Source organism: Crocuta crocuta, unplaced genomic scaffold (genome assembly GCF_008692635.1).
Source record: "Crocuta crocuta isolate KB4526 unplaced genomic scaffold, BGI_CrCroc_1.0 scaffold264, whole genome shotgun sequence".
NCBI lineage: Eukaryota > Metazoa > Chordata > Mammalia > Carnivora > Hyaenidae > Crocuta > Crocuta crocuta.
In genome coordinates, this window is record NW_027529597.1 from 2,037,214 (window position 1) to 2,058,126 (window position 20,913).

General features: G+C 37.6%; 1 long non-coding RNA gene across 1 annotated transcript in view; it reads right to left on the reverse strand.

Moving 5' to 3' along the window:
- LOC144229743 (uncharacterized) overlaps positions 1-18,996 on the reverse strand; it is a 50,970-nt gene extending 31,974 nt beyond the window's left edge. Inside the window, exon 1 of the long non-coding RNA XR_013334586.1 lies at positions 18,953-18,996. This is a non-coding gene — a long non-coding RNA (uncharacterized LOC144229743). The remainder of the gene's footprint in view (positions 1-18,952) is intronic.
- Between the last annotated feature and the right edge of the window lie 1,917 nt (positions 18,997-20,913).

Consider the following 20,913-nt stretch of genomic DNA (forward strand, 5'->3'; position numbering starts at 1 on the left):
TCTTTTTTTTTTAACATTTATTTATTTTTGAGAGACATAAAGACAGAGTGTGAGCAGGGAAGGGGCACAGAGAGGGGTAGATACAGATTCTGAGGCAGGCTCCAGGCTCTGAGCTGTCAGCACAGACCCCAATATGAGGCTCTAACTCACAAACTGTGAGATAATGAGCCAAAGTTGGATACTTAACCAATTGAGCCATTCAGGAACCCCATCTGCATAGAACCACCTTGCTATCCATTCTTCCACTGGTGAGATAAATTTTACTACCAAGCAAATAATTGTTTGGGGTTCATAGTATAAAGTAGGCCAAACATGATATTACAGAGTTAGGTCTTGAGAAAAACTCTTAAGTCAATTGAATGTGAGAGTGCACAAGTCAAGGGCAAAAAAAAAAAAAAAATCTGTATTGCAGATAGTCTTGGGAATTGTTAAAACTTATAGGGCATCTGGGTGGCTCAGTCAGTTAAGTGTCCAACTCCTGATTTAGGCTCAGGTTATGATCTCATGGTTTGTGAGTCTGAGCCCTGCAGCAGGTTATATACTGACAGTGTGGAGCCTGCTTGGTATTCTGTCTTTCCTTCTATCTCTGCCTCCCCCCGCCCCCACACACACTTACTCTTTCTTTCTCTCAAAAAAAAAATATATATATACATATGTATATATAAACTAAAAAAACAGATTTTTAAAAAAATGTCATTACTGGGCTTCAAGCACAAAACTGAATTAACATTAAGTTGGGTTTTATGAGATATACCACACAAAGACTTTCATTTATAAGGCTAACTACAGGCCCAGATAATTTAAAAGAATTTCCATTTTTAAAATTTATCTTTTAACATTAAATAGGTGCCTGATTATTGAAATAGATATAATTTTATTGTATTTTTAGAGCCTACACTAGAAATTCTTATTATATCTTTTAAAACCAAATCTCTAACTGTGAGAGATCACAAAATTATCCTGGAAATGACATATATTGGATTTGGGGACTCTGTCATACAAAGGAAACTTGTCCTTTCAACCAATCATAGTTTTGCTTTTGGTTTAAATTTTGGTCATCATTTGTTGATATTCTCAATTTAATCTCATTTCTTTTCTATTTTGAGAACAAACTGAATTGTCTTTAAGTAAGTTGATTAACTTAAGAATCCTTAAATTTCACTATTTTCCAAATTCGCTTCATCTATCCATTTTTAATTTGCCACTGAATAATTTTCCCCACTAACTTCCTCTAGCACTTCCGAGGCAAGGGACAGAACTTTGTTCAAATTTTAAATCAGTTATTTTATTCCACCTGCTCTTTATAAAAAATGTGAATAACACTGCTCATGTGGCATTTCACATCATCTTATCTCTAGCAGATGACGTTCTTCTTCCATTTTACATGTGCTGTCTTTCCTATGCTCCCTTCTATATTCAAACCACCTCAGAGATTCTACTGTCTACTTGGTTGTTATCCTTGACCTGCCAGAGAATCCTCACAGGAGCAAAAGATCTGTCCTTCTGGACCAGATTCATACTTAGTTCGAAAAAGCTCTGTCTCTCTTAGTGGAGCTAAGTGATAATGTTTATCTTGGGGAAAAAAAGGCTCAGGGAATGCATGATATGTTTAAAGATGTAAAAGGCTATCATACTGTAGATAGAAGAGGCTCCTTCCATGATTCTGGATTGCTGATCAAATATAATTTACAGGGAGGAAGTGTTTGTTTGATAACGTAGAACAACATGAGCTATAAAAATACAATGTGCTGCCTCTCGAAATACAATTTGTCATCACCGAAGTTTCCAGCCCACTTGCAAAGACCACTTTTCAGAGATCCTTGCATTTTAGAAACAGATGAGCCAGAACAAGGCTGCTGCTCAGCTCTTATTTCTAATTGCCTGTGCTCCTCTCTCATTTTCTTTTACTGTAGATCAGATCTCTCCATGTGGTAGAGAAGCCAGCAGCTACAAGCCCAGGCATAACAATCTCATGGACAGAATGTTTCTTTTTTTCCCCTGTCTCCATGTTTCTTTCCAGGTAAAAGCCTCAGGCCCTGTTGGATCTTGAGCTCACAATTGAACCAGCTGTTATTGTTGGTGGGTAAGGTAGTACTGTTGGTTGAGACCAGCCCATACCTGTCCCTAGGGAAGAGGGGGTGAGGTCATGATTAAGAGCCTCCCCAAAGCATAGCTCATGGAAGGAGAATGCCAGGCAGATGAAAACACCATAAACCCAAACAGAGAGAGCAGAATAATAATACCTCCACAAAGATCTGAACGATTACCATTAAAAATAATTTCTCCTTAAGCACTGGCAAACACTCAATCGTTCTTTGGGACAGTCACAACAATTCAAAAGCGTTATTAGCATCTGATTTCAAATGATTAGAGTACTTGCCGTAAAGGTTTCAGGTCTGGACATGAATTTTCATCTTTGTTATATTTAAGCTCCTTTTAATGTATTTTTAAAGTTTATTTATTTATTCAGAGAGAGAAAGAGAGAAAGAGATAGGATCCCGAGCAGACTCCGCACTGTCAGCTCAGAGCCTGATGGAGGGTTTGAACTCACAAACCATGAGATCATGACCTGCGCCAAAGTCAAGAGTCAAACACTTAAGCTACTGAGCCACCCAGGCGCCTCTGACTAAACTATTTTTAAAAATGCTTTCAAGTTTTTACTTCTCTTTGCAAGTCATAAACGTACTGGATGTAGGCCTAAAACTGACAGCCTTTCTCTAAAAGTATGAGTTTCTGTGTTGTTCACCACCACCAGCCCTGGGCCAAAATAGGGAAAACAATATGCAAGCCATCTGATTATTTTGGTTTTCTCCACTAGGAAATATAGCACTATGATTTCAAATTAACAAATGATTAGTCAAGCCATGACACTACGTGTGAGAGTGTAGGGTTTGGCTAGCATTTACTGGATTGAGAATTAGCCATGACACCACATGAGGAAGTATGACATGTAGGTCCCAGAGTTTCTGGTAAGAGGCCAGGTCGAGAGAAGGGCAAAGTGGTCAAGAAAACCACAAAGAAAACTGTGAGAAGACATTTCCAGCATGGCAGTGTTTGATAGATGAATTGTTTCACTTTTAATTTTAATTTTTTAACAGACTGTTAAAGGCAGACATTTAATAAAGTTTCTATTAACATTTGCTGAAATGTTCCAACAGTTGTATTTAAGGAATACAAGAGAGCTACCAAATCTGTTAATAGTTTCAAAGGTATCAAGGAAATATTAGCCATATGGAATGGGGGTGGATTTCTTTATTTTTAATGGTTGATATAATGTCAGCAAAACAGAGGAATTTTTGTGAATATAGAAAGCCAGTTATACAAGAAACATAATTTGTTTACTGCCTTTGGATCCATGTCCTAATGTAAGAAACTGTTATCTATTAAAATATTATTTTTTACTTGGCTATATATGTGTGTGTGTGTGTGTGTGTGTATACATATACATATCTTCTTGGGATTTTTTTTCATATTATTCACTAGTATTTTTATACCTCGGGGCTTATTGAAGTGGGGGCTGGATGGGGTGTAATGGAATACGTATGATGCCCATGGAGATAAGGATCATTATTATCTGTTTGTTTAACTACCCAATTTTCCAATAATTAGTATTGAATCCTTAAAGAAAGGTAGGTATTTCAAGGGACAACTGTGGTTTTGGTGGAAAGGTTTTGGACTGTTTTGTAGAAGGCACATAAAAGTCGTCTAGGATTCTGTCTATATAAGCAATATTTTTGTAAAGATCTATTTTTCAAAGAAACAGACTCACTATCCTTTAGGTATTCCCACAGGGGCTTCAGAGCTCCACTTTTTCATAGGGGTGAGCCACTAAAAATGACTTTATAACACTTCCAAGAGAAGGCCTCACACAAATCCTTATAAAGGGTTTGTCGCTTGCTATTTTGTACTAATATGACCTGAGTTAGCCAAAGCTTCACCCTTCTATTGCAAGGTAACTCATGAGTCTCTAGAGATACAGTTTTTGTTGAATTCAGAATATACTCCATGGCAAAGCTGCCAAACATAATTTCAATGATCCTAGGGTTTCATTCTACTGGCATGCATGTGAAGAAAAGCTGGACTTATGCCCCCTGAAATGTGGGGGACTCACAAGTCCAGACTGGTTCGTGCCAGACCCTCTGACATGTAACGGACCTTAGCTTGAGCAAACAGACTGTAAAGCCCAAGGTATAATGTTTGTGAAGGGACAATGATGGCGGGAAAAGATTCATTCCGTAGCTGGAAATCAGTATTTCCATCCCCCTACACTCATTTGACCCATCTTACACCTCCCTCTCCTCTGGTGATTATTGAATGAATAAATGCACTATTTAACTCTATATTTGTATTTTTTACAAAGCCTTGGACCTCATCCTCTTACAAAGTTCAGGTAGGAAGGAATAAGATTGACATAGTTGATTTTTCTTGAAAGAAAATAGGTAGTAGTCCATTCTCTCCAAGGGCCTTACTGAATGCTTATTTTATGAATCTGATATAGAGAATCTTGTTTAACATTAAACCAGCAATTATTAAATTAATTCTTTTTGAGTAAAGTTTTTGAGTAAAACTTTCTGGGATGGCATACTTTTAAAATATGTTAGGCGTTCCAATTGTGATGAAATCGCTCCTTTTTATGCAGGGCACAGGCATTTCATGTGAAGGACTTATGCTGAGGCACATTTGTTCAACGTGACAGAAACTCTAGCACCATTACACTTAGCCTTAAGTCCTATTATGTGTCTCCGTACTGCCCCAAATCACTGAGTGACAGGGGAGGCGGAATGTGTGGTCTTCCATGAAAAACAAAGATTGAATGGATCCCAAAGAATTGCCAGAATCCCCCTCCCCCCCAGGTCACCAAGGAAATAATCATTTCTTTTATTCTTTTTCTTTCTTTTTTTTAAAGTAAGCTCTAGATCCAGTGTGGGACTCCAACTCATGACCCCAAGACCAAGAATCAAACTCTCTACTAACTGAACCAGCTCTGCTCCCCAAAATAACTACTTCTTGATGGTATGGGGTAACTGAACTCACTGTGGCTGGTCAGCGAGGCTATGAAAGCTCAATAAAGGTAAGGGAATAAGACTATTAGTTTAGCGAGGATGCTGGCATCATCTCTCTATGTAAAGCATTATGCAACTAGTCTACTCTTCTTTAGAATATGGAGGGTTGCAAATATTTATAAATACCAATTTCAACAGTACACTGTCATTCCATTAAAATCTTCTCTTTTAGCATTGCCTGGGTGGCTCAGTCAGTTAAACGTCCAACTTTGGCTCAGGTCATGATTTCACAGTTTGTGAGTTCGAGCTCCTTCATTGGGCTCTGTGCTGACAGCTCAGAGCCTGGAGCCTGCTTAAGATTCTGTGTCTTCCTCTCTCTCCCTCTCTGCCCCTCCCCTGCTCGCTCACTCTCTCTCTCTCTCTCTCCCTCTCTCCCTCTCTCTCTCTCTCAAAAATAAGTAAAAACTTTAAAAAAATTATCTCTATCTCTATAAGGCTATGTATCCTCAACTTCACATTCCAACCAGTAAGGTAAGACCAGAACAATTTTAGTTGTTTCTGTTTTTTTGAATAAAAGAATGATAAAACAAGATAAAAATAATTCACCAAATCAACATTCAGTTGTGAACTTATTTTCAGTTTAATTTTAGCAAGAATTATTTTAAATATGTTGCCTTATTACATAGAGTGTTCATTAATTCTATTTCCCATTTGATTAGGAGTCCTTTCTTTTTCATATTTTCAGTAATACTAAATTTGTATAGCATTAAATGTTTGATGGTAATACAATCTTCCAAATACATTGGAAATTTTAAATTTTGAAGATTAATTCAAATATTTAACTATTATTGAACACCTATTAAATACTTGATACTCTATTGAGATTTAAGAAGATAATAACTGATTCGCACACTCAAGTGGTAGGAAAAAAGACATTAAATAATTTATAAGGTAGTGTGAGAAACTCATATTGAGATTCAGACTAAGGTGCAAATAAAGTAACATTCAAATAATTACAATGTACTGAAATAACAGAGAAGCATTCACAAGTGAGGTGACTTTGAGTAGGATTCTAAAGAAAGAATAGAATTTTTCTGTATGATCAAAGTTTAGAATATTTCAAGTTGAGGGTTCAGACATGGATTCCTGAAACAGAAAGGCTTATACAGGAATCCAAAGTGGCTAATATGGGTAAAAATAAAGGGATGCTAAGTGGCAGATGAGAGTCAAACAGTAATGAGCAACCAGGCTGTGAAGGATCCTAACTATCACACTCATGAATTTAAACTTTGTTCAGTAGACATGGAGAAATAACTGATGGGATTTCAAGTAGGAGTTATATATCATTTTTGGAACAAAAATAAAATTTTGGGTATTAAATGAAAACTGGCTTGTTGGAAGGGAAAAAAACACATGAAGAAAATTCATAAGTTGAGTGTGGCTCTTCAGATAAGAGATAATGGAGACCAGTCATTCTGAATATGACTATAATATAAGAGCTACTAAAGTCCTGCCAGAGAAGCTGTTATTCTCAGAGACAGCTAAATCTAGATTCTGAGGCAAATGGTTGAATTTTCCTGGAAAGTGTATATTCCCATCTTCACATTCCAACATTGCTATAGGACTTATAATGTGCTGGCTCATGCCAGCAGGTGAACCCACTAGCTTGACAATTGTCTCCAATAACCAAGTATGCTAGACCAACAGTTCTCACACATTAACTATCAGAATCATGTGAAGGGGTTGTTATATCACAGGTTACTTAGATACACCTCCAGAAATTCTGATTATACAGGTCTGGAGTGGGACATGGTAATTTGTCTTATCAGCAAGCATCCTGGTATTGCTGATGCTGTGAGTCTGGGGACCACACTTTGAGAACCACTAATAAAGCTTTGAAGAATAAGAAGGTATAAATGAAAGAAAGGGAAAAAAACTATCATATACTTCAGCAAAAATATAGGGATGTGTTAGAGAGATATTCTTCAGAGAATTTTGAAAAGTAGAGCCAAATAATGAAATAACATAAAAGTCTAAATACAGAGGAGTGCTGGGTGGCTCAGTTGGTTAAGTGTCTGATTCTTGATTTTGACTCAGGTCATGATCTCACAGCTCATGAGTTTGAGCCCTGCATAGGGCTCTGAACTGACAGTGCTGAACCTGGTTGGGATTCCCTCTCTCTCTCTCCCTTTCTCTTTGCCCTTTCCCATCTTGTTTTTTTTTTCTCTCTCTCTCTCAAAATAAATAAATAAACTATTAAAAAATTCTAAAATATAGGCTAAATTAATGGAATAACGTATCTATTACTGGATAATATATAATCATCAAAATGATGTTGTATAACCATATTTAAAGGAAGAGAAAATAATACATTATAAATTAGGACAGGAACTGTGGTTCTTTTGAAATAAAAATCTGTCTCTGCTAGTATACGTGTACATATATAGATACGTGTATAGAACAAATGACTAGAAAGACATATCCCAAAATGTTAGCAACAGTGGTCATCTCTGAGTGGAGGGATTTATGAGTTATAATTATTTTATTTTTGCTTCATATGTATTTTCTTAGCATGCCACTAAATACAATTAATTTAAGGTCACACATCTATCCTTAATATTGACGCAGGATATGCATTTGGGTTGATACGAAAGACAAACGACTGACATCACCATCACTAACCCAGCAGGAAATAGAAAACGCATTTTGATTGATTAAATTTTCCTCAAAGAACTGCCTATATTGCTATGCTCTTTGCCACTTTAGGGACACAGAAAGACTTCACAAAACATGGAACCAGTTTTGAGTTTAGTTGACCTTCCATCCAGGCAGAAGAATGAAATCCCCAAGGGATTTGGACAGACACTCATAACCAAATGCATGCTAACCATGAGTAGCTGGTGTTAATGGCCAGAGGAAATAAAAATAGTCCAGGCAAAGGCCAAAGCCACATGAAACAGGCAACTAGGCTCCTTGAATGAAAAGAAGTAGAAGAATAACAGAGAAAAAGAATGGGGCAAGCAAAGAAACCTGGGGAGGGGGTGGGGAAGATTTAAGGTTCTTGTGGCATTTCAAATTATGTTAGCTTTACTTTCACACAGAATTGAATTTAGCTGCCAAAAATGAATCTCCTCTTTCTTTCTTTCTTTTTTTTTCTTTCAAAATAGTATTAAATTTATTTCAACAGTCTGTCTGAGCTATTCAGTTTGGTTGTGAGCTGATGAAAATCCATCATCAGCCAATGACAGACTCTGCCTTTCCCTCACTCCAATTTAAGGCCTGAGTACAAGCAGCTAAAGCATTCATGTCAAAAGTCAGGCATGTCAAAGGCAAGTCTTCCTCCACTAAGATTAAAACTTGGCCTCTATTCCTACAGCCCAGAGTCACCTATCAAGAAATTCACTTCCTTGTCACCTTTCCAAGTGAGGAGCCATTCATTCCATCAGAAAGGGGTGTTAATGTCCCTGAAGCCAGACACACTCTGGCTCTGATCTCATCTGTCCCCACAGGCTAATCAGCACCAGACTTGATCCAACTTGACCGAAAGGCCATAGGGAGTAGTGATTGTTGCCATGGCTCACTCCCTGAACTGTGCCTTTCCTTGTATGCAATTGGGATTTCAGCAGGGATTTTTCCAAAAATCTATATCCTTTATCTCCTCGCCACTGTCACCATCTGGCATTTTTAGTCTGCTCTACTGGAATCTAACAAAGTGCAGTGTTTGATACTTGCCTTGGGGTAAATTGAAATGCTGATAATTGAACCCCAGCCTATGCCCACAGTATCTGAATCCCTAGAGATAGGAACGGACGGACAATCTGGAGTTTGGAAAGACCCCCTCAGGTGATTCTGAAGCAACTAAATTCTGAATACCACTGACAAAATAGCTAAGCATCTGAGTATTAATTCAAACGGTTCTAGGACTTGCTAAGTTTGTGCATTGAGAATCTCCATTTCCTCATCTATAAAACCAGGATAATAATACCTGAATTCCTCCTACAGTTGTGGGATTCAACTATACGTAAACCACTAAAGCACATAACAAGTCAATAGGTGTTAGTTATTATTATTTAGTGTGATGATAATATTTGCATATATGGCAGCTTGGTGAATAAATCATGGAGTTTTAGGGTAAAACTGAATTCAAATTCTACCTTTGATATATGTGGCTTAAAAAGGATAGGACAAATCACTTTTAAAAAGAGTATTGCTTGAGTATCTATCATAGAGCAAGTAGTATTCTAAATCTTTGCCAGGTATTTATGAATGAGATAAAGATGTTGCTTACTATCATGGTGCTTCTGATATAGCAATGGAAACAAGTGAATAACAAAATACACTCACAGACAAACACACAAATAACAAAATAATTGCAGAGTTTGAAAAATCTATGGAGGGGTGCCTGGGTGGCTCAGTCAGTTGAGTGTCTGACTCTTGATTTTGGCTCAGGTCATGATCTCACCATCGTGGGATGAAGCCCCATTTGGGGCTCAGTGCTGAGCATGGAGCCTACTTAAGAGTTTTACCCTCTGCCCTCCCCCCACTTGTGTGCATGCATACATAGTCTGCTTCTTTGGGTTTCTCTCTCTCAAAAAAAAAAAAAAAACTATGAAGAAAATAAAGCAGATATTTGCATAGAAAGTTCTAGAAGTAGGTGGGACATAACTTTGGATAGGGTAGCCCAAAGTATTCTCTAAGAAGTTCACATTTGAAGAGCTCATGAATGACAAGAAAGACAGCCACATGGATGAAGATATATGGTACATGCATTCAACATGGCTTATCACAGGTGATGTAAACCTTGACCACTTGGTTAAGGTTGTATTTGACAGGTTTCTACTCTATAAAAATATGATTTTCCTATATTTTATTCTATGGAAGTATGTGACTAGGTTCAGCTCATTTATCTAGCAATATTATACTAGAAGAAAACTCCCATTCCAATGGCAAACAGGCATGAAGGGTTCAACAAGAAAAGGGTTGGGTATAAACTTATAGACCAAAATTCCATCCAGAATTAGACTTTGGATGATCTTAAATTTATAGAAGATAAACATTTGACTGCATGATCATCATAAAGCCCAAGACAAGCTATTTCCTGATCTTGTTGAGGCTTGCTAATGTGGAAATCCCTGTCATTCTTAAGGTTTCTTTATTTCACCTCATCAGTTCATGTGAAATGATGTCTTCCTTCTGTTCAGAACTTACTCAGGACATATTTGAGCAAACCACAAATACGGTCTTTGCCACAGGCGCATTGCCCAGAGTAGGCTTCCAGATGTCACCTGGGTGCATAGTAGAAACCAGGTGAAACAGGTAGACAGTTAAGAAAACTGAGTAAAACTCACATAAACCGAAATCTAACTCATGAATGTGATTCAGTTCCAATGCAGCCCTATACTTTTGAAAAATTCTGAACAGCTTTTTTTTCCTCAACTAATGAAATATATTTTAAAACTACTAGATCAATGGTTATCAATCTCTAGAGTATATTGGAATTTCCTGGAGGACGTGTCTAAAGCACAGATGTCTAAGCCATACCCCAGAGTCATTGAATTAGAAGCTCTGGGCTAGGGCCAAAGAATTTGGAGTTCTAGTAAGTTCCCGGGTGTTGCTGATTCTGCTGATATTTTGGATAATCCTTGCCCTCCATAAATCATTGGATTCTAAATCTTTTTATTTAAAAAATGAAAACTCTGATTTTGGTGTGTTTATGAGCTTATGTTTTTCCAAGTTACAGTTTTTAAGAATATATTCTTAAATTGTATGATGATTGGAAATTAGGGTGGTAAGAAGTCAAAAGTCCACTCTCAGTTTGGGACAACTCTTAGGGCCAACTCAGTCTTCTGAGTTTACTGTGGGTTTAGCTAAGGCCTAGGTTTTGATGGGGCTCAGGACATGCTACCTCAAAATCTGGCACCTTGGCATACTGAATGCATTAAACAGAAGTTTGATAGGATGGCAGAAGCAGAATGTCCCTGTGACCTCCTCCTCTCTTCATTCTTTTTCCCTGAAGCAGGTTGGAAAACCCTCCTGTGAGAGGTACCTTCCCTCTGGAGACAAAAGAACACCAAGAAGGTTCCAAACAAATAGGCCTTACTGAGTTTTCCACCATTTACCACAACTACCTCATGCTCCTAAAGGTTCATGTCCCCCGTGACCATGCATTCTTTATCAAATCTAGCATAAAAGTACATCAGTCTGGGGACACCTGCATGGCTCAGTTGGTTGAGCACCCAACTGTTGATTTCAGCTCAGGTCATGATCCCAGGGCTGTGGGTTTGAGCCCCATGTTGGGCTCCGTGCTGATCATGGAGCCTGTTTGGGATTCTCTCACACTCTCACTCTCTCTCTCTTTCACTCTCTCCCTCTGCCCCTCTCTTCACTCACACACTCTCTCTATATATTTTTTAAAAAGAATTTTATTATGTTTTTTAAACTATATATTTGAGAGAAAGAGAGAGACAGAGAGAGAGAGACAGACAGAGAGAGACAGAGAGAGCGAGCAGGGAAGGGACAGAGAGAGTGGGGCAGAGAGAATCCCAAGCAGGCTCTGTGCCATCAGTGCAGAGCCCAATACAGGGCTCCATCTCACAAACTGGTGAGCTCATGACCTGAGCCAAAATCAAGAGTTAGACACTTAACTGATCAAGCCACCCAGTTTCCCCTCTTTCTTTTGCTAAAATACAAAAATAAAAGTAAATAAAAAATAAAAAGAGGTAAGTATATCAGTCTGATTCTTTGGGTCTTTATTTCCTAATGAAGTCTCTTGTGTCATGTAAAACTTAAATAAGTTTGCACACTTTTTTCCTGCTCGCCTGTCTCTGTCCAGTTTAAAGTTCAGATGCAGCCAGGGACACTAAGAGATGTGAGTAAAGTTTTCTCCTTCTCAAAGCTACAGCTGCTTTGTGGTTCAACTTCTCTCTCTGCCTTGTACTGTTTCCTTCGCTCCCAGAAACTTGCTGGTCTGCAGAGTTCTCCCCAACTATATGTTTTCTGCATAGAAACATCTGCCTCAGCCTCTGGGTGAAAACTGGCCAACACTCAAATGGGTTGGTGGTGACAGTATTTTGTGTGTTTGTTGCTTCGTGTTTAAGGTTGCACAACTAGACACGGAATTCTTGCAACTCTGACAAGAAGCAATCGTTGTCAGCCAAATACTACATAAATTCGTCTGCATATAGATCATCCTAGTTTGACTCGAAACAGGCTAAGTCTTAGATGGTGCTACCATTTTCACTCATATTAGATATCATGGCAAAACACAATAAATTTCACAGATTACTATACACTTCTCTCCACTGCCAACTTTGCTTTGTATAAAGATTTGGCCAAAGTATAGTAGTTCTCTTTCATTTAAAAAGAAAAAGAAAGTGTAGGGAAAACTTTTAGATAATATAGGCAAATAAATACAGGCAAATAAATAAATCTGTTTTTTAAAATATGAAAAACATTTTAATGTTCCAAACAACTGCTGCTTTGTAAACCCTTCTCCCCAGTACATATATTTGACCATTCATTTGGTTAGAGAATTTAGTTTTTAATTGCATTCAGAATGTTTATAATTTGCCTTTCAAAGATACTTTGGCTTATTAAAATGCCGTTCTCTATGCCAGCCAGTGTGACCTGTGTGTGACCACAAAGGTCCCTAGAGAAGGAACTGACCTTTGCTGTTCTTTCTTTCTCATTTTTTCCCTGAAAGCAGGTATCACATCTGTCACTACTTGGCCACAGTAGACCGTGCTAATTAACTTATAAATTATGTTCATGTGCACTGCTCTTCTCCTGTGAGGCAGGCCTATTTGTTTGTTATGTTACATCAGAACAGGGTTAAAAAGGGCCACTGGTTATGCATAAACACTGACCTAAATGTTTGGACACTGGAAAGCATGTACTGTTTCTCTGTATTCCCCACTGTGCTTTTCTGTAACTGGGGGTCCATGTGCACTCGTTGAATGATCTGAATAGTCAAGGGAGGTATCTTTGTACACACTGGTAGAGCAGCCAAAGGAGCAGCAGGGGTTAGCTGCGAGACCATGAGAAACATGTAATCACTGAGGATTTGGGGAACAAAAATCTGACAGTATCTTTTTCTCCCCATTACCTACCAAATTTTACAGCCCCCATCACTCATCCTTTAGCGCTTCGCTTTGAGTTGGCTAATAGAGATCTGGCTGAAGCAAATACCCTTCAGGCATGTTTGGGATTTGAGAATAATGACTATATTTCCTCTTCAAATGAACATATTTGAAGCATAAAAATTCCATCCTTTGAGAAGGCATTAGCCATGGGTGAAGGGCCTATGATACACAATGGAAAATATAAGCATAAGTACAATTATACTTTTACTATATCTTAAAGAACAATAACAGAGTAATCTTGATGTACCACTTGCTCTAACCAAATCCAGGCAGTATTGCTGCACTAATTGGCCAAAATGTGAAGGTTCAAAGAGCTTGCCTAATTCCGTTTGGATTTAATTATAATTTATTTGAGAATCAATCTTTTCCTGCCCAGATATGTTTCAGTGCTTGTTGAACTAATCTTTTAAGAAAGGATTAACAGATGTAGATAGAAGTATTCATCAAGGCTAATTTTGAAACACTAATTGTCATATTCGACAAGATTTCTATCAGTTGAAGTTGTGCATCAAATATAACCTCCAAATTGAGTGATGATAAAATATAAAAGTCATCAATATAATTCACCTGAGTTAGCAATTTCTTATTTATGATGCACTGCATTAAAAAAAAAGTTCATGCAGTGTAGTAGAGTGTGGTCTGAGCTGAGCCAGGAACCTGCTGTATAAACAAAGATGAATTATTCAGGCTCTCTAAACACCTAAAACTTCATTTCAAAATTGGGAAGAATAATAGCTACTCTAAGTTCATTGACTTATTTTAAGAAATTAATATAATAGAGCATTTGAAATATTAGGCAAGGGCTATGAACTATACTAAGACAAATACCAAATAATCTACTAATATAGTTTTATATAAAACTATAATTCTCAAGAATTTGATCACCTACAAAAATATACATTTTGCAAATTTTTACCTAAAGATATTTCTTACACACATGACATTTGCTTGCAGTTATACTTCTCTACTCTAAAGATATTCCCTATTTGAGCGTCAAGTACCTCTGATGCTCTTGGTGAGTTAGTGGTAAGTGAGACAGTAAGGCTTCATCTTCAATAATGACTAAATAATCAAAATTGACATTATTGCAGAAACTACTTAAAGCTGAGTGCTTTAAATAGTTTTTAACATTTTGATGACTTTGAAAGTATAATACTGAATCTATTTAACCACCAAATAAAATCAATACATTGCTTTTCCAATGATCATGTACACAGAAAAATGTAGGCATCTGTAGAAGTGTGAACTTCCTAGGAGTCTGTAATTATTTCAAAAGAAAAAGTTTTCAAAATAAAGCAAAAACAAAAGCAAAACCTCAAGTATCTAAAGACAGTGCCATCTTGAAGTGGAGACATATCAAATATTTTAATGGGGTATAACTATATATATATGAATGATGCTAATATTACCAAGTTACCAAGGGACATTTCCAGTGATAGGACATCAAATTAAGTTAAAGCATCCAATGGAATGTTCATGTTTATCTTGTTTAGTTCTAACAAATTTAATCTGGTGAATCTCTGAGATTTAAAGGCAAAGGAAAAATAAGTCCTCTTGTTTCTTTATCCTTATTTTTTTCTTAAAATGTTTATTCTCCTAGTTGTATCACCTTTATTCTCTTTGATAGTGATTAGTGTGAAAGGTGATTACTAGGATCTTCATGATTAAATGTGGTATTTGCGATACTTGAGGATAGAAGAAAACCTTCGTAGTGACTTTTGACACAATTTCTAGTATAAAAGGATGCTCAATGTGAATTTTCCTACTGTCTCATTGTTTGGACTGAAAAATAAATCAAATACACACGACTCACCTATTCTGAAGTATAGTATTAGCTCCGTTAGGCATAGGATTGAATTAGTTTTGTTGTTATTTGGTTATCATCTTATCGTCATTATTGTTGAGCTTGAACAAAACCAGGGTATATGGTACCCTATTTACTGATCATTAAAACTTGGTTTTGTTGCTCTTTGCTCATCTTTCATATTGAAGATATTTTAAATGATGACTAGAGTTGGAAAATACAGATAAAGAGCTACACAGGAGCAAATTTCAGTCCACAAACAGCAAGGCTAAAGAACATGTTTCCCGGGGTGCCTGGGTGGCTCAGTCAGTTAAGTGTCTGACTTCGGCCCAGGTCATGATCTCGTGGTTTGTGAGTTTGAGCTCCGCATCGGGCTCTGTGCTGACAAATAGCTCAGAGCCTGGAGCCTCCTTCAGATTCTATGTCTCCCTCTCTCTGACCTTCCCCTGCTCACGCTCTCTTTCTCTCTCTCTCTCTCTCTCTCTCAGAAATAAATAAAAACATTAAAAATTTTTTGAAATTTTTATTCATGTTTCCCATGAACCAGATATAAGGCAGATCTAGGCAATTGACATCCAACTCTAACAGAAGATAGGCAGCTGAAAGTGTAGAACTGCCATAGGGGAACACTTAAAATGGGCTTGTCAGAAAATGTCTTTCTGTGTCAAAAGAACGTCAGTAAGAAGATTCCTCTAGAGATATATCAGCAACCCACAAAAGTGTCCACCTCCCAATATGTTTATGCCATCAGAGCTATACCAGGCATGAGTTTTTCTGCGCCTTTACTCATCTTTAGTCACCTTCTGCTTCACCCTGTGGAGTTCTGAAGTGGAAGGAGGAAAAGAAAGAAGAGATGAAATGAGGGAAGAAAGGCAGCCAGCTCTGCATCTATGTGTGGTGTAAATTTCCAAGGATGAAGCTGGCTCAGCCCAGTGAGGAGTACATAGAAGGCAGCCCATAAATAAACATATTCATTTTTCTCCTTCCTTTTTCTTTCATCTTTTATCAATGCTTACCCTCTACACAAATTTTCAACATCAATGTTATCTTTCTCGTCCTTATTAATTTTCTACTTTGACAAAGGAAGCCACTCAGCATCTGTCTATCTGCCTATCTAAATATCTGGCTAAATTTTATGAAGACCTGAAATCTTATGAGAAGACTGAGCTTCAATGAGAAGCACTGAGTCAAGGAACAAAGAGCTGGAATGGAATTTTTCAGAGGAAAGACTGGGCCAGGAGCCATACAGAACTAGGCAGACTTAAAACCTGACTTTGCAATTAACTGTCTTTCTGGTCTTATTATGAAAAGTTTTCAACCTATTTTGGCCTCAGTTCCTACCTCCTATTCTATTGTGGGACATAAAAAGCACATGTAAATGAAGATCACAGTAACTGACTGGGGAGACCTCCACATATCCCTGCCAACATGGCTATCATCAACATTATTCACATTTTCAGAATCCAAATATTAATGATACATTCTTGACAGAAGAGAAGGAACTTATGTAAGCTCATAGTTGTAAGTTAATATTTATGAAGCTCAACAAAAACTAAAAGCTACTGGAGGAATAACTAAGACATGATATTTTAGAAGAAATATCAATCTGTGGTCACGGCATTGAATGGTGGAGGAGTATTCTTCAGAAAAATTATTAAAAAGGCAACAATGCCTATAATTATAATCCTCCCTCTTTTCCACCTTTCCCTCACCTTTGATACCAAAGTCCTTTGGATTCCTTAAATCTTTCTCAGGGATAAATAATTTGACCAAATAATTCTACTGGAGATAAAATAATGGTGGGACTTACAGTATGATCCTGCCTATAATACGTGGGTTTAATAAAATAAAACACACTGATTTCTAAGTTAAAAGTTTCAAATTCTAAGCATGTAATATGACCATATGCAAGGCAGCTGAAGATGTGTTACAGAAGGAGAGCATTTCTTCAAATCTGACGTCATTGGAATAGTATCCACTAGCTTTGACTCCCAGTAAGGCAAATCCCTGTTTAAAGCTTTGTTGAATAGATTTCTAGTTCCCCACTTAAAATCCATTCTGCTTTGGTCCTTAGTAACAAAATCCTGATTTTATGTTAGTTCTCTCTGTGCCCAAACAAAACGTACCCTTCTCACCTCTCTTGCAGTACAGGTGGATAGGTAGTAAGTAGAAGCTGTTAGGTGAGACAATGCAGGGAGACTCCTCAAAGGGAGAATGGATGGGTACTTTTACCTCCTGCCCTTCCTATTTCTCTGCCTGAAATTCCACTGTGGTAACTGGAATAACAACAGCTATAAAATAATTTTAAGGACTGAAACCATGTATTAAAAATGGTAGGACAGTAATAAATTGCCTAGATATGGACTCAACATACTTGCCCTTGACTAATTATTTTTAAGTTCCTTTCATGTGGGATAAAAATAAATATCTATCTTGATTAAGCCACTGTTATTTCTGAACTGCAACTCCTAGCTGATAGGAGTATTTTACCTATATGCAATGTGTGGTGTCACAATAAAAACTGGCTTCGATGGAAAATCTAGAAGTCTAATCACTGAACAGGGAAACAGGCTAAGCGAGGAGATGAAGCTACAGTGGCTGTATATATGACACTGTATCAAGGTGTCTCATCAGTTCTGTGTGGAACAGTAATCTAGGCAGCCAAGAAATATGCAGAAGACTGGTTGGCAGTAGCCATGGTTACTGAAAATGTGACTCTGCATAAAAACCTGCTGACAAAGAATAGAATCTTGCTCAGATGTAGTGGATTGAAGAGAGTCACAATTTTTTGAGGCATTTCCTTTTAAGAGGAGGGGTCCATATTTCTTTCTCTTAAATCTAGGCAGGCCCTTTGACTGCTTTAAATGATAGAATACAACAGAAATTATGCCTTGTAGTTCGAGGTTTCACCCTTAAGAAACTGGCAAATTTTACTCCCTAACTCTTAGAAGGCTTATTCTCTGAACCAGAGCCACCATCTAGGAAATCTAACTCCTCCACTGAAGGAGAGAATCCTGTGGGGAGGATCAGAATGATATAGAGAGGGAGAAGAGCCCAGCCCAGCCTTTCAGCCAGGGAGCCATCCTTACCAATGAACCAGGCCAATAAATGATGCCACTTTGGGCCTTCCAGACCAGATCAGCCATCAGCTGAATCCCAAATCAAAATCATGGGGAACAGAATTGCTCCACAAAGCTGTGTCCAAATTCCTGACCTACAAAATCATGAACTATGATAAAATAGTTGTTGTTTTAATCCATTAAGATTTTGAATACAGTAGCAGAAAACTGTAAGTGAACCAGCAAGAGGTAAGTGCAAGAGCTAAGACTCAAGAAGAGACAAGAGATCTTACTGGGGAACACCAGAGAACTAGTGAAATATAAAAAATATAGTTCTATTAGGGCCAAACCTGTTGGGGAGAAGCCTTTTAATTGTGGGACACACACATATTCTTTTTAGTTAATTAGCTTATAAGACTATAGGTCCTAGATCAAAAAAGCTTATATAAATAAGTGGGAAGGAAACATATAAGAACCCAATACAAGAATCCAGAGTCTGAGAACATAGTAACAAGCTCCACAGACCAAAGAAGGGAAACTCTACAAGGAATAGATGAAGGATTGAGGCCAGGGTTGACCCATGGAAATTAGTAGCAGATTCAACTGTAGGGATGCATAAGGAGCTGAGGTAGGAACGAAGAGGCAAATGATCAGGTATAAAAGGTGGATTTGTATCAGCAAATTGAGTGCAAATTGAGTTATATAAGTAAGAACTGAATTGCCATGAGAAAAGGGAAGGAGAGAGTTGAAGAAACATCAGGTAACTAGTAAAAGAAATCAAGAAAGTATGAAAGTGATCAGTGAAACTAATTGAGTTCCTATACCTTATGTCTTCCACTGCCCCTACTCCCTGACTATGGCAGATGTAAGGGGACTTTTTGCCTGGTTCAAATGTTTTGTATCTATTTGCAATATGAACTCTAGGGAAGATATGATGCCACTTACCATCAATAAAGGTGTGCCCAGTGGGATCCTCAACAAAATGGAAGATGAGACAGCAAAGTAAGGCACCAAATGTTTTCTCATGATATCCTAGGAAAGAATAATTGCCATAGACTGAGAACAAAGTGTTGGACAGAGGCTGCAGAGAGATTTCCAGGAATATGAACTACACTTCATTCGGGCTCATAGATAATCAACAGAGAGGCTCTTTACTGAAAGTTACTTTTCAAAACAGAAAAATAATTATTATAAAGATCCAGAAATGTTTAACAGAATGTGAAGGCAGCCATGTGGCTAAAGTTGAAGATGGAAAGCCAGTAGGTGCCCAGATGGTGCCCACTGTGTCTTGACCTTCTCTCCGTCCACCCGTTTTAGTCCTCCTCCCTTGCCCTGAGTTAGTCAGTTTTCCTTCTGTTGACAGATAAGGCTGCCATCCCACAGCCCCTGGGCTCCCATCTTCTCTGCTCAACAGATGTGCTGCCTTTAGGTCTCAATCCCAGCTTTCCAGGAGAAAGACCAAGGGAAGATAATTTAAGTTTTACGTCCACACCGATCTACTGTATTCAAAATGACCCAGTCGCATATATATACATAGCTGCTATAGACCCAACTCTGTCGACAGGATGAGCAATCCTCAGAGAGAAAGAACTCTTATGATTTGGGCATAGTACTTAAAGTAGTGGTCCACAGTATTGTATATGAGATTCTCTATTGTGCCACCATCAACACTATCATTTAGGAGATCTATGCCATCTTATAGGTATGAAACCTTGCAGGGTCCCTTAAAATCCATAGTCAAGCACAGTCTCAGTAATATTTGGTTAATATTATTCTTTGGATTGCTTTCCATAGGTACACAAAATATCTGCACTATCCTACCAAATTACCCGTGATGAAGTATTGTCTTGTCGAATTCTTTGGCATTTTGTTTTTCTTCTATCTCAGATGATTTCCATGCTGCAAGTTTTCTTTTTTTTTTCAAATTATTTGAGAGAATGATTAAATTAGAAAAGATGAAAAACAATGTATTGCTTTATTGCAACTTTATACACCTTTATTGTAATCCATAAGCAGAAATAGGCCTCTGGATCATTTTATTTCCTAAACTAAAAGGCTTGTTTTTAATGTTAGACATTTCAATATGAATCTAAAAAAGGATCATATTAGTCCATTGGTAAGAAAAGTTTCTTTTCCAAAACCGCTTAAACTACTGTGTGCTTTTACTGCGGTGTTCACGGTAAAGACAACTTCAGAGTCATTTACCTCACCCTGATGTGGTCCTATAAATCTGCACATAGTTATTACCTTTGTAACCCAAGAGGCTGTCCCTGTGAATCAGCTCTGGTCTTTTATTTGGAATAGTACCACTGGATATGTCATTTGGGCTTTCATGTGGTTCTGTATATGTCATTGTTGAAATGCATTGCCTTGCTTTGTTCTGCCTGTTGAAGTAGAAACTAACCAAGCAAAGGTTGGACAAGATCACACAAGATGATTCACGCATAGTGTAATGGTTTGAGAGGTGGGTCTTTTTGTACTTGTGAATGCCAAAGACATTTGCAGCCATGATGGTTGGACTGAAGTGCAGTTCATTTTTTATTCTAATCATCACTTTTACTGTATTAATTCAGCAACCTCAGTCAACTGAGGCCCTTCTGTAGGTGTAAGATGTTGGAAAATTTGAGAAAGAAAATAAAGTATGAATGAAGCACCATGTATGATGTATTTATTGACCACCAACTATCACATTCTTCTCTACTTGATCATATTTGAGTCTTTTTGTTTTTCTTTTTCCTATTCTGAGTTTAGATTCCTTAGTTGGTTTATGTCTAAGGGACAGGAAGGCTGAAATTTGAAACCCCACCAGGTTCACTGTCCTTTTCCTTTCTGTGACTGTGAAGGGAAGCTGAATACTTCAGTAACACCATGTTTCAATTATTTTTATTTTAGACCACATGGGCAGA